Below are 11300 nucleotides of genomic sequence, written 5' to 3'. Positions count from 1 at the left end.
TTTATGGTCAAGGTTTTACTACGTTGCTCAGGCTGGTCTTGAACTCCTGACTTGAAGCGATCCTCTTGTTTTGGCTCCCCAGAGCGCTGGGATTACAGACACGGGCCATCACACCCAGCCAGATGTTTTCTAAAGATCACAAATTGTTGTATTTTCTCATCTGTTGGGAAGATTGGGCTCAAACCATGGCATGATAATGGTTAACGATATAACTTCCGTATGCAACAGTTCCCTTATGATTTCCTCTTGACCTTGGGCAAGGTTCAAATCCCTTAGCCTGGATGTTAAGTCACCTTGAAACCTGACCTTGAAGGCCTAGGGTGCAGCAGAAAAAAGGAACTTGAAGAGGACCCACTTGGGCTGAAGTACAGATTCTGAATCACAGAATTTGTGTTCTAAATCCGGGAAATCAGAACTAGAAATCTTAGACAATATCTCAGCTGGATCAATAAAAGAATAGATGAATGAGCATATTACTTCAAGCTATGGAGTTGCTGAAAAACTAAACCAGATTGTTAAGAGAATAAAACTTGCTTCTCCCTGCAGAGTGAGACTAAGTGAAAAGAATGAGGCAGAAATTTTGCTTTTTATTACTAGCTCTTCATTACTATCTTTAAAATCATAAATATGCATTACCTTGACAAATTTTCTAAAATATGGCACAAGAAGCAAACCAAAAACATCCCCAAACAGGCTTTCTGAGCATTTTATGATATGTGAGACTCTCAAGTCTTTGTGCCATGTACAACTTTAAATGGTTAAAAAAGAACCTCAAAAAGCAGAGCAGTGGCAGATCCTACTTCTCAGATTAGGATACCCAGTAACTGGCATAAAGTCCCATGGTTCAGCAACTGCCCAAGCCCAAAGCTGAGGCAGCTATACTGGGCCACACTGAATCCCCTTTTCCTGGGCTCTCTTACATTCATCCTGCCTCCATCACACCCAGCCCCAGACATTCACTGCGGCAAGGATGAATCACCCACTACTGTGTCCTGGGTTGGTAGGACATGGACACCCAGAAACAGGGATGGAAGGAACGCCACCCCCATGTCAGGGGCCTTAGTTCTCCCTGAACACCTGGCTCCAGGGCACTCCCAGCCCAGGCTCCACGCTGACTTTAGGTGATGTTGCTGTGAATACCTCCATAGCAGGTTTGAACCATTTTCAGATGACCTCCAGCAATGTGGCTTCTTAAGATAAAGCTCACACTTGCACCTGAGTACCATCTCCAGCCTCCAAATGCATACACCCTTGTATGGAAGCACCTCAGGAAAGGGCTGAAGGGATGCAGCAAATCAGCATTTATTTATTTATTTGTATTATTATTATTATTTTTTTTTTGAGACGGAGTTTCGCTCTTGTTACCCAGGCTGACGTGCAATGGCGCGATCTCGGCTCACCGCAACCTCCGCCTCCTGGGTTCAGGCAATTCTCCTGCCTCAACCTCCTGAGTAGCTGGGATTACAGGCACGTGCCACCATGCCCAGCTAATGTTTTGTATTTTTAGTAGAGACGGGGTTTCACCATGTTGACCAGGGTGGTCTCGATCTCTTGACCTCGTGATCCACCCGCCTCGGTCTCCCAAAGTGCTGGGATTACAGGCGTGAGCCACCGCGCCCGGCCTGTATTATATTTTTTAAGACAGAGTCTCTCCCTGTCACCCAGGCTGTAGTGCAATGGTGCAATCTTGGCTCACTGCAACCTCCACCTCCCAGGTTCAAGCTATTCTCCTGCCTCAGTCTCCCAAGTAGTTAGGATTACAGGGCCTGCCACCACACCCAGCTAATTTTGGTATTTTTAGTAGAGATGGAGTTTTGCCTTGTTGGCCAGGCTGATCTCCAACTCCTGACCTCAGATGAACTGCCCATCTCAGCCCCTCAAAGTGCTGGAATTGCAGTTGTGAGCCACCAGGTCCAACCATTTATTAAATAACCTCCTTATGCCAGGAAACCCAATTTCTGACTACATTAATTAATTTCATCTCACAACAACTTTATTCACTAGATTTTTGTTACTATTCCCAGTTTTGATGGTAAGAAAAGAGAGCCTCAGAGAAACTAAGGAAAATGGCCAGAATCCCAGAACCACTTCATTGGAAGATTGGACTTTAATTCCAGATTATTCTAATCTCAAAGTTTATTCTACCACAACAGATGACATCTAAAAAGAGACACTTTGGAAAACTAGACTCTTCTATACTGCTCTGGAGAACTGAATGCTCTTTTTTCACTCAAAAACTTGTCTTCTTGGGAGTCAGAGTTTCCCCATGAATAACGAGAATCCCCTTAGATGTGTAACCGTTGGTGATCTCTAGCCAAGCACCAATGCATGGGAAAGTGAACTGCCCAAACTCTGATGCCTTGTGTTGGGTTTACGTGACAGAAGGCTTTTATTCTATAATCTGCACTCCCAGGGAAAAAAAGACAGAACAGAATCCTGTTTTTTTAACCTGAAAAAGACATGACTTGCAGTCATATTCCATCTACAATACAAGACCTTGAAATGTAGGCTTTAGAAAAATGTGTTTTCCATTCTACTTTATAGCCAAGTCATTACAACATGTCCGTTCTCTACATGAGATGAAACGGGAAACTTCCTGTTGGAAAATTCTCCGCATCCTTGACCCTGTCCCTAATTTCAGGTTTTGCAGAAGGCTAAAGCTGGCGGAAGTCATGACGATGTCCCCTTGACCCTCTCGCTTCTCACAGGCCTTCATTATTTTCCTCTTCCTTTGACAGTTGTGTTTTCTCTGCATTTGTTCATATCCCAGGATAGACTGCTATACACCTCCAGGAATGTCATCCTAGGAAACAAACTGGCTCAAGCGATTTCCAAACCTACAACAAACCAGACCAATTAAAACAAGACAAAACGAAGTCCCTGCTAACTCATACATGGTACAGGGCCGGTCATTTCCAGCCTGGTTCACAGGCCTTTGACACATAACCCTAGTTTTGCTACCTTACATACCCCTACTTTCTTTGGTTCTAACTTCTTGCCCTTCACCAAGTACTATGTCATTTTTCATGTGCCTAAGTCCTTACCTGCCCTCTTTTCTCTGTCTAGATGGTCCTTCCCCTTATATTGTGCCCAAGAAATAACAAAATGCATGAAAGAATGAGTCAGAGCACAGGGTCTCTGAGAGCTTCCCCAGTGGTTGGCTCCAGGCTTCCTACATGTGCTTGTTGGAGGCCAACCATGCATCATTCTGCAGACCCCACACACTATGTGCTACTTCCCCTGACTTGCTGTGTCATCTGTCCCTGATGGACCCTAAAGTACAGAAGGGACACCAATCTTTAATCAAACGCATGTATTGAAATGTGCTCCTCTTTGTGAATGGGGCAGCTTTGATTTTGATGACGGGCTCTGACTTGTATCAGCTGGATGAGCTCAGGCTAGTTGCCTAACAATATCAGCCTTCATGTTCTCCTCTGTAAACAAGGAACGGTAACACACCTGGCAAAGGGCTATAGTGAGGATTGATATTTGTAAACACTTAGCACTGTCTGGCATCAAGAAACTCCTCCATAAGTGACTGGTCAAAGGGTGGAGCCCTGGGGTTAGTGCACCGTTGAACAAACTAAGGGCCCTACTGCTTAGCGGCTGGATGAACTTGTCAAAGTAAACCATTTAAGCCTCACTTTCCCCATCTATTAAATAGAGTGAGGTGGTTGTACTTTCCTAGGGATTATGCATATTAGACACTCAACACTTACAAGATACTGTGAGTGGGAGCTAATGAGCAACAGTAATAGCAGCAGCAGTATGCACAGTGCCTGTCAGCCAAGGGGCGACTCCACGCATCTCACTGCATCTTCAGTCTGCTCTCAGGGATGCTTACGCTGAGCAGCACCAATTCTGCCATCATCACCATCATTGCATTGTCATCACCATCCTCTTCCTAACCATCATTGTCACTGTCATCGGCATCCTCAACCTTATCACCGCTGCCATCATCATCTTCAACATCATCATCATCGTGATCATCAACATCAATGTCCTCATCATCACACATTCACCCTGACTCAGTCTTCTCATCTTCATTCCTCACCTCACTGTTACACTTTGGTCACGTGTCGTAGGCCCCAGAGAATCCAGCCTTGGCCTCTCCAGCCATGATAAGCACAGCCTGAAGGATCCTGGCCAGCCTGAAGGATCCTTTATGACACCACTTCTTCGAATCAGGATAGGTGGTTGGGCTCGTCACATCCAGCTCACTCTCCTCTAATTCTCCCACAAAATACTAGTCTTATGAGATGCTTTAAAAATTAAATATATATATCTCCTTTGGACATAATATGAATTATATATCTTTCCCCTGAGATATATTAATTCCTTTTAGCATATTAAAGGACTGAAGAAATGCCAGAGTAAAGAAATACATTTGCGGGCTAGGCACAGTGGCTCATACCTGTAATCCCAACACTTTGGGAGGCTGAGGTGGGTGGATCACCTGAGGGAAGGAGTTTGAGACCAACCTGACCAATATAGTGAAACTCCGTCTCTACTAAAGTTACAAAAATTAACCAGGTTTGGTGGCATGTGCCTGTAGTTTCAGCTACTCAGGAGGCTGAGGCCGGAGAATCACTTAAACTCAGGAGGCAGAGGTTGCAGTGAGTAGAGACCATGCCACTGCACTCCAGCTTAGGTGACAGAATGAGACTGTCTCAAAACAAAAAGAAAGAAATATGTTTGCCTGGCAGGGTGGCTCACGCCTGTAATCCCAGCACTTTGGGAGGCTGAGGCAGGCCAATCACATTAATTAGCCTTTCCCTGCCCTTTGTATCTCTTTAAAATCTCCTGAAATCTTTCCAGCCTTGGAAAATGCACACACATATCCACACTCACTCTTACTCATATGTATGTCCTTAGATGCCAAGTCCATGGGCCCCAGGCTAAGTGAGATGCTTCACAGGTACAGCCATTGCCACATTAGTCCCTGAATCCTAAATGACAGCCCAGGGCCAGGCAGACAGTAGGTGAATGTTGAATGAATACAGGAATTAATCAGGAGGGCCAGTGGGGGTCCATTTATCGTCAAGATCATGCATTGTGTTCCTTGGTCAGCAACATGTATAGGTAGGAAAAAATTAATTTGTTTAAAATTTCTTGAAACATCCAGGAATACTTTCTCTTAGTCCCTTTTAAAAATATTTGTTATTATTCACATAAATTCATCCTGCTTCTTTTATAAATTCAGCCTTCTACCACCTAAGATCAGTATGTACAGTTGCATAGGCTGTGCACTGTTTTTATTCAGTGTATCTGGCTAAAGAGGGGAGACAGAGCTAAAATCCAGGCTTCTTTGCTGGGGCAGGGTAAGTCTGCCTTGAGGAGGAAGCACCTGCTTGCAGTGTTGTGCTTCCCCAGGGGGATGCTTGTTGTAACTTGCACAAAGAAGCAGTTTGGATTAGCTGTGAGATGCCTACAGGCTACGTAAATCCCTGGGCTACGATTCTCCAAATTCTAGGTCAAGAGTTGAAGAAGGTGGACACATGCCATCTTTTCATTATGACTTGCTGTGTAGACCACAATGGGAAAATATTCTGGAAAGAACATTAGCAACAGATACTAGGTTTAGGTAGACTATTTCAGTCTTCTTCAGTGCTTTCCTACCTGAGCACAGAGTGGGTGAGATGTGGATTTGTGTTGAGGACAGAGAGCCTGAGAGCAATGAAGAAGAAATCAGTAGCAGAGGTTGAGCCAGTCACAGGTGGCTCCAGGGGACACTGTCATGAAGATGAAGCTTTCTGGAAGGCTGGCAGTCGCACTCAGTGGGTGTTTGGGTCTTTATTGCACATCTGTAGTTCCAACCCTTTTCCCTCCTCGGAACTCATGGTGTCCTGTAGTTCTTGTTTACTTTTTCTAAGTGAGAAATTGTTCTGCCTTTCTGCCTGCTAACTCCTTTCCTGATATGAAAGCTCTTTCCCCAATATCAGATTCTCTCTGGTCTTTGTCTTAAAGCAGCCACCATGGAGAACAGGCTCCCATTCACATGGCCCCCTAGCCTCAAAGAAGTAAATTATATCTGTGGGAATCCCTGCTCAGGAGCCCTGCTGACCACACACCTCGAATCTCAGGGCTCTGTGGAGGAAAGGTCCCTCTCAAACCTGACCCACCAGGAATGCTGCCCTTGTTAATTACACCAGTTAACATTATTAAATGCTTACTATGACCCCGGCATTGAAATTGGCATTTTACCTGCTTTCTTTCATTGGTCACCACAACACTCTGAGAAGTTACTTAGCATTAGTCTACCTCAGCTTTGTCTTTTATAAAAGCAGAAAACAACACCTGTGTTGTGTTGCAGGATTGCTATGATAATAAGAAACACTGCATTAAAAATACCCAGCAGGGCACCTGGGGTGCACTAAGCTCTCAGCACGCTGTAGGAACTTCTTTGTTATTACTGGGGTCCTCTGTAAAGCCACCAACACAAAATGCAGACATCTGGGCTATATGCAAGCAACAACAAAAGATTGTTCAACATTGGAAGAGTTGGGTTTAGATTATTTTTTGATATTTTACTCTTATGGCCAAATCATACTTGCTGGGTTAATTTTCAAAACTTAGAACAAATTGTCATCTAGTAACTTATAATGATCTCAGCTTGAGTGTGTTTCCTGCTGTTAGTTCACTTGGAATGTTCTGGGCTGTGTATCAAATGCATTCTCATTGTGTGACTGCCAGAGAGGAAAAATGCCCATTGTCTTGGCTGTGGCTATTTTTATTTAAATTGCAGTCCAACTTTTAGAAAGTCTTGAGGGTCATAAATGTGAAACAGTGGACAAAGTGCTTTTGAAAAAAAAATACATTGCTTTCATTAAAAAAAAGTAATGCATGCTTATAAAAGCAAATTTAGGAGACACATCGTATAAAAGAAAAATATTAGTTCCATATATGCCTTTTTTTAAACACAACGATTGTTATCTTTTTGGTGAGTTTTTTAATGCAGTTGTATAGACAGACATATAGATGGGCATTTCTGTATAGATACACAAACAGATTAGATATATATATATATATATATGTGCATGGGTATCTGCATATAAATGACAATATATCTCTGGCTAGCTGGTTAGCTATAAATTACTTTCTATGTATAACTGGGGACATGCATATACATGTGTTGTCAGTGCCATCTGCGTACATATGCATCGTACAGAAGATAGCTAGGCATGAGAAGGGCAGAAGAACCCCCCCACATCCCAACAGCCACCAGCAATGTCAGATGATAGTCAGACTGTTGTTAACCAGTCTCTCTAAAATCATAATTGGCCAAAGCCAATGCCAAGTGGTCGTTAAATTGTTTCTCCAAAATAACAATTGGTTGAAGCCAATGCCACAGGGAGGCAGCCTCCTAACAGATAGAAAACACCTGAAACTGGTGATCAGCAGCTCTCTGATAAGATCTCAAGAGTTGGGCGAGTGTGCTCAAGCATGTGCACTAGAGACAAAATGGCAGACTTTAACTGGAATACGACCTTCCTCTGGGAATTCTTGACAGGGGAAGACGCCTCAAGCGAGCATGCGCATGACTTCAGCAAACACACTGCACATGTGCCTCCTCCCAGTGCTGGCAGGCCACTGCACATGCAGACCCTCTACCCCAAGGGAAGAATCAGGGGTGAAGTAATGCAACCCCGGAAGCATGCTAACATATAAAACCCCAAGTCAAAGGTCAAACGTGCATTTGAATCTCTCGTCATCCACTCGGCCCTCTTCCAAGGGTACTTTCTTTTGTTCCTGCTCGAAAATCTTTTAGTAAACTTTCACTCTTGCTCTAAAACTTGCCTGTGTCTCTGACTCCACCTTATGCCCCTTATGTTGAACTCTTTTTTTCTGAGGAGGCAAGAATTCAGGTTGCTACAGACCCATTTAGATTCACAGCTGCTAAAGTGCACCTTTATGAATCTATGTTTTTAAGCCTAAAATTCTAGCAAAGCATTATTTTATATTTATAATGCTTTTCACAATTGCCATTTTAATATCTGAAGTAATAAATGCAATACCCAAAATAATAATGTTTCATAGATTGGAAAATCACATTGCTAATGACAACTGAAACTTGAAATTTTTTTGGCCAATATTTGCATAAAGTGCAGAAATAGCATCTCTTGCACAAAGATTTTTAAACTGTTTCCGCTTTGCTACCTAAACTGCTGGATGAAAGAACAAGGGCACTTTGGGGGATTCTAGATACATCATAATAAACACTGGTTAGTAGTTAATTTCATTGTTACAAATATTGTTTGACTATTCTTGTCAGTACGTTTACACTTCATTTCCTGTATTCTCCCAAATGCAATTCCTATAATTTTCAAATGAGAATGCTTTTGTATTTACAATATTAATATATATTCAGTAGGGCTTAAATGTATTCGAGTCAAGCAAGCAGGAAATACTTATTGATAATCTACATCTCGCAAGCCACTTTTCCACCTTAAGAAAGAATGCAAGGAAGTGTTGCAGCCATGCCTCTTCCACTCAAGATTACAGTCTTGTGAGAAGTTTGCCACATGGCCATACCCCATGAGGGAAGGGCATTCACAGGGCTTGTCAGCATCACAGCCTCTTCAAGTTTTCAGAGTCAGAAGGTACTTTTTGAAAGACCCCAAACTCAAATGGTGGATTTGCAAAGACTGCAGAATGTGACAAGAAAAACTGTCTACAGAAGTTCATGGAGAGCAGAGACCTCCTGAGCTGAGGATTGGCAGGAAGGTTTAAGCAGCAATGGATGAGGACAGGTGGCCAAGGGATCTGCACACCCAAGGGAGGGTGTGGACTCTGTCATTTGGGCTGCAGGGAAGGATAAGGAGCAGCATCTTGAGGGGCTTCCTGAGGGTACTGGGAGCCTGGGAACTTCTGTGAGGCTACAATGTCAGGGGACTGTAGAGCAGGAGGTGCAGAACAGGTTTCAGCTCAAAGAGCACCACTGGTCATAGTCCACAATTCTCCGGTTAGGAAAGTGGAGGGAGGAGAGAGTGTGGTGAGTGGTATACTCAGGACAGGAGGAAAGAGAAGACTAGAGAGGCAAAGTATAGAGCACAAGGGAGCTGAGCTTCCCTGGGTCCCAGCATGAGGAGGTGGTTCAGAGTGGAGCTAAATGGAAGTCCTTTCCTTTATCTTTCACAGAAATCTATTGGTCATAGCAGCAAGGAATAAAAGCATCTTTTTTCCCAACCTGCCTGGGAAGAAAAATTAAATGTGGCCAAAGAAAAGAGACCAAGGGTGGATAACTGAAATAGCTGTTACAGTTACTTCTTTCCTGAGCAATTCTCCTATTTCTGCTTAGGAAGTTCAGTGTATCCCAGCCACCTAAAAATCTCTTGCATATTCAAGTTGCAACAAGGTTGCCATAAGCAACATGTTTTTTGAGACCATCAAGTGCGTGACCCAGTGGCCACTAGGATTTCTCAAAGAGCTTGTTGGAGACACCAGGGCGATGGCAGGAGAGGCTGCTGCAATCTACATCTGAGTGCATAGAAGAGTTCAAAGGAGTCACTCCCTAACTGCAACAAGGACACTAGAGGGCATCTGTTATTCAAAGGAGAATATGAATACAGTTGGAGGAGGAGTCATAGCAATGGGAAATATTTGTGAATAATAAAGGAATCACTTTAAGTTATTCCCAGGACAGGGCAAGTTTTCTTCCTGTCCAAATCCTATCAGATGTGCCCCGTCCTCTGGTGTTGGTGCCTGCCTGGACCTAAGATGCATTGTGCTGATGTCACCTGTGCACTTTTTTAAAAAATATACTTTAACTTCTGGGATACATGTGCAGAACGTGCAGGTTTGTTACATAGATATACACATGCCACTGTGGTTTGCTGCATGTATCAACCTGTCATCTACATTAGATATTTCTCGTAATGTTATCCTTCCCCTAGCCCCACCCCCATTCCCCATGTCCATGTGTTCTTATTGTTCAACTCCCACCCATGAGCGAGAACATGTGGTGTATGGTTTTCTGTTCTTGTGTTAGTTTGCTGAAAATGATGGTTTCCAGCTTCATCCATGTTTCTGCAATGGACACAAACTCATCTTTTTATATGGCTGCATGGTATTCCATGGTGTATATGTGCCACATTTTCTTTACCTAGTCTATCACTGATAGGCATTTGAGTTGGTTCCAAGTCTTTGCTATGGTGAACAGTGCTGCAATAAACATAGGTGTGCATGTGTCTTTATAGTAGAATGATTTATAATCCTTTGGGTATATACCCAGTAATGGGATTTCTGGGCCAAAAGGTATTTCTGGTTCTAGATCCTTGAGGAATTGCCACACTGTCTTCCACAACGGTTGAACTAATTTACGCTCCCACCAACAGTATAATAGCATTCCTATTTCTCCACATCCTCTCCAGCATCTGTTGTCTCCTGACTTTGTAATGATTGCCATTCTAACTGGTGTGAGATGGTGTCTCATTGTAGTTTTGATTTGCATTTCTCTGATGATCAGTGATGATGAGCTTTTCTTCATGTTTGTTAGCTGCATCAATATCTGCACTAGACCTGCAGTAGAAAGGCTGTGCTTGTCCACTGAGGTATCTCCAGGCCATGCACCCTGCACTCCTCCAAAGATGGGCCCCATGAATCTCTGTTGAAAGAAGGGGCAAACAGATAGCCTGGCAATAGGTCCTGAGTCTCTTTCTCTGCTACATAGAAAAGTTGGGGAGTCAAGAGGGGAGAGACAATGTACCAGGCATTTTTTGTATGAGAAAGGAGGTGGGTGTCTGCAAGGCACAAGGATGTAGCCTTTAGCAAATCAGAGAAGAAAGAGCTAAAGATAAAGACTCTCCTATGAGTAATAATGGAAAAGCTGAGATTATCCTGTAGGTAAGAAATTCATCTGTCCAGTGGGAACCACTATACTCCTCCCTGGAATGTTCCATACAAGCAGACCTGGGACGATACAAAAGAAAAACATAATAACATAGAGAATCTGCAAAGAAACACCAAAGCAATTATATTTGTTCCTCTTGTAAGCACACATCTATGCACACACACATATGCACAAACATACGTGCATACAAACACACATAAAAACATACCCACAAACATGCAAAAAATGCATAAATTCAAAAACACAGGCATAGACATACACATTCCCATATGTACATAACTGCAAACACATGCACGTACACGCATACATACATATACAAATATATGGTTTCTCCTACAGTTTGCTTTCAGTTCTTTCCAGCTAATTTTTTGTTGTTGTTTAAGAAAAATGAAAGGTTGGCCGGGCACGGTGGCTCAAGCCTGTAATCCCAGCACTTTGGGAGGCCGAGGCG

The sequence above is a fragment of the Cebus imitator genome, unplaced genomic scaffold (assembly GCF_001604975.1).
Source record: "Cebus imitator isolate Cc_AM_T3 unplaced genomic scaffold, Cebus_imitator-1.0 Scaffold272, whole genome shotgun sequence".
Classification (NCBI taxonomy): domain Eukaryota; kingdom Metazoa; phylum Chordata; class Mammalia; order Primates; family Cebidae; genus Cebus; species Cebus imitator.
The sequence above is the reverse complement of the archived record's forward strand: the minus strand, read 5'-3'. Positions refer to the sequence as shown.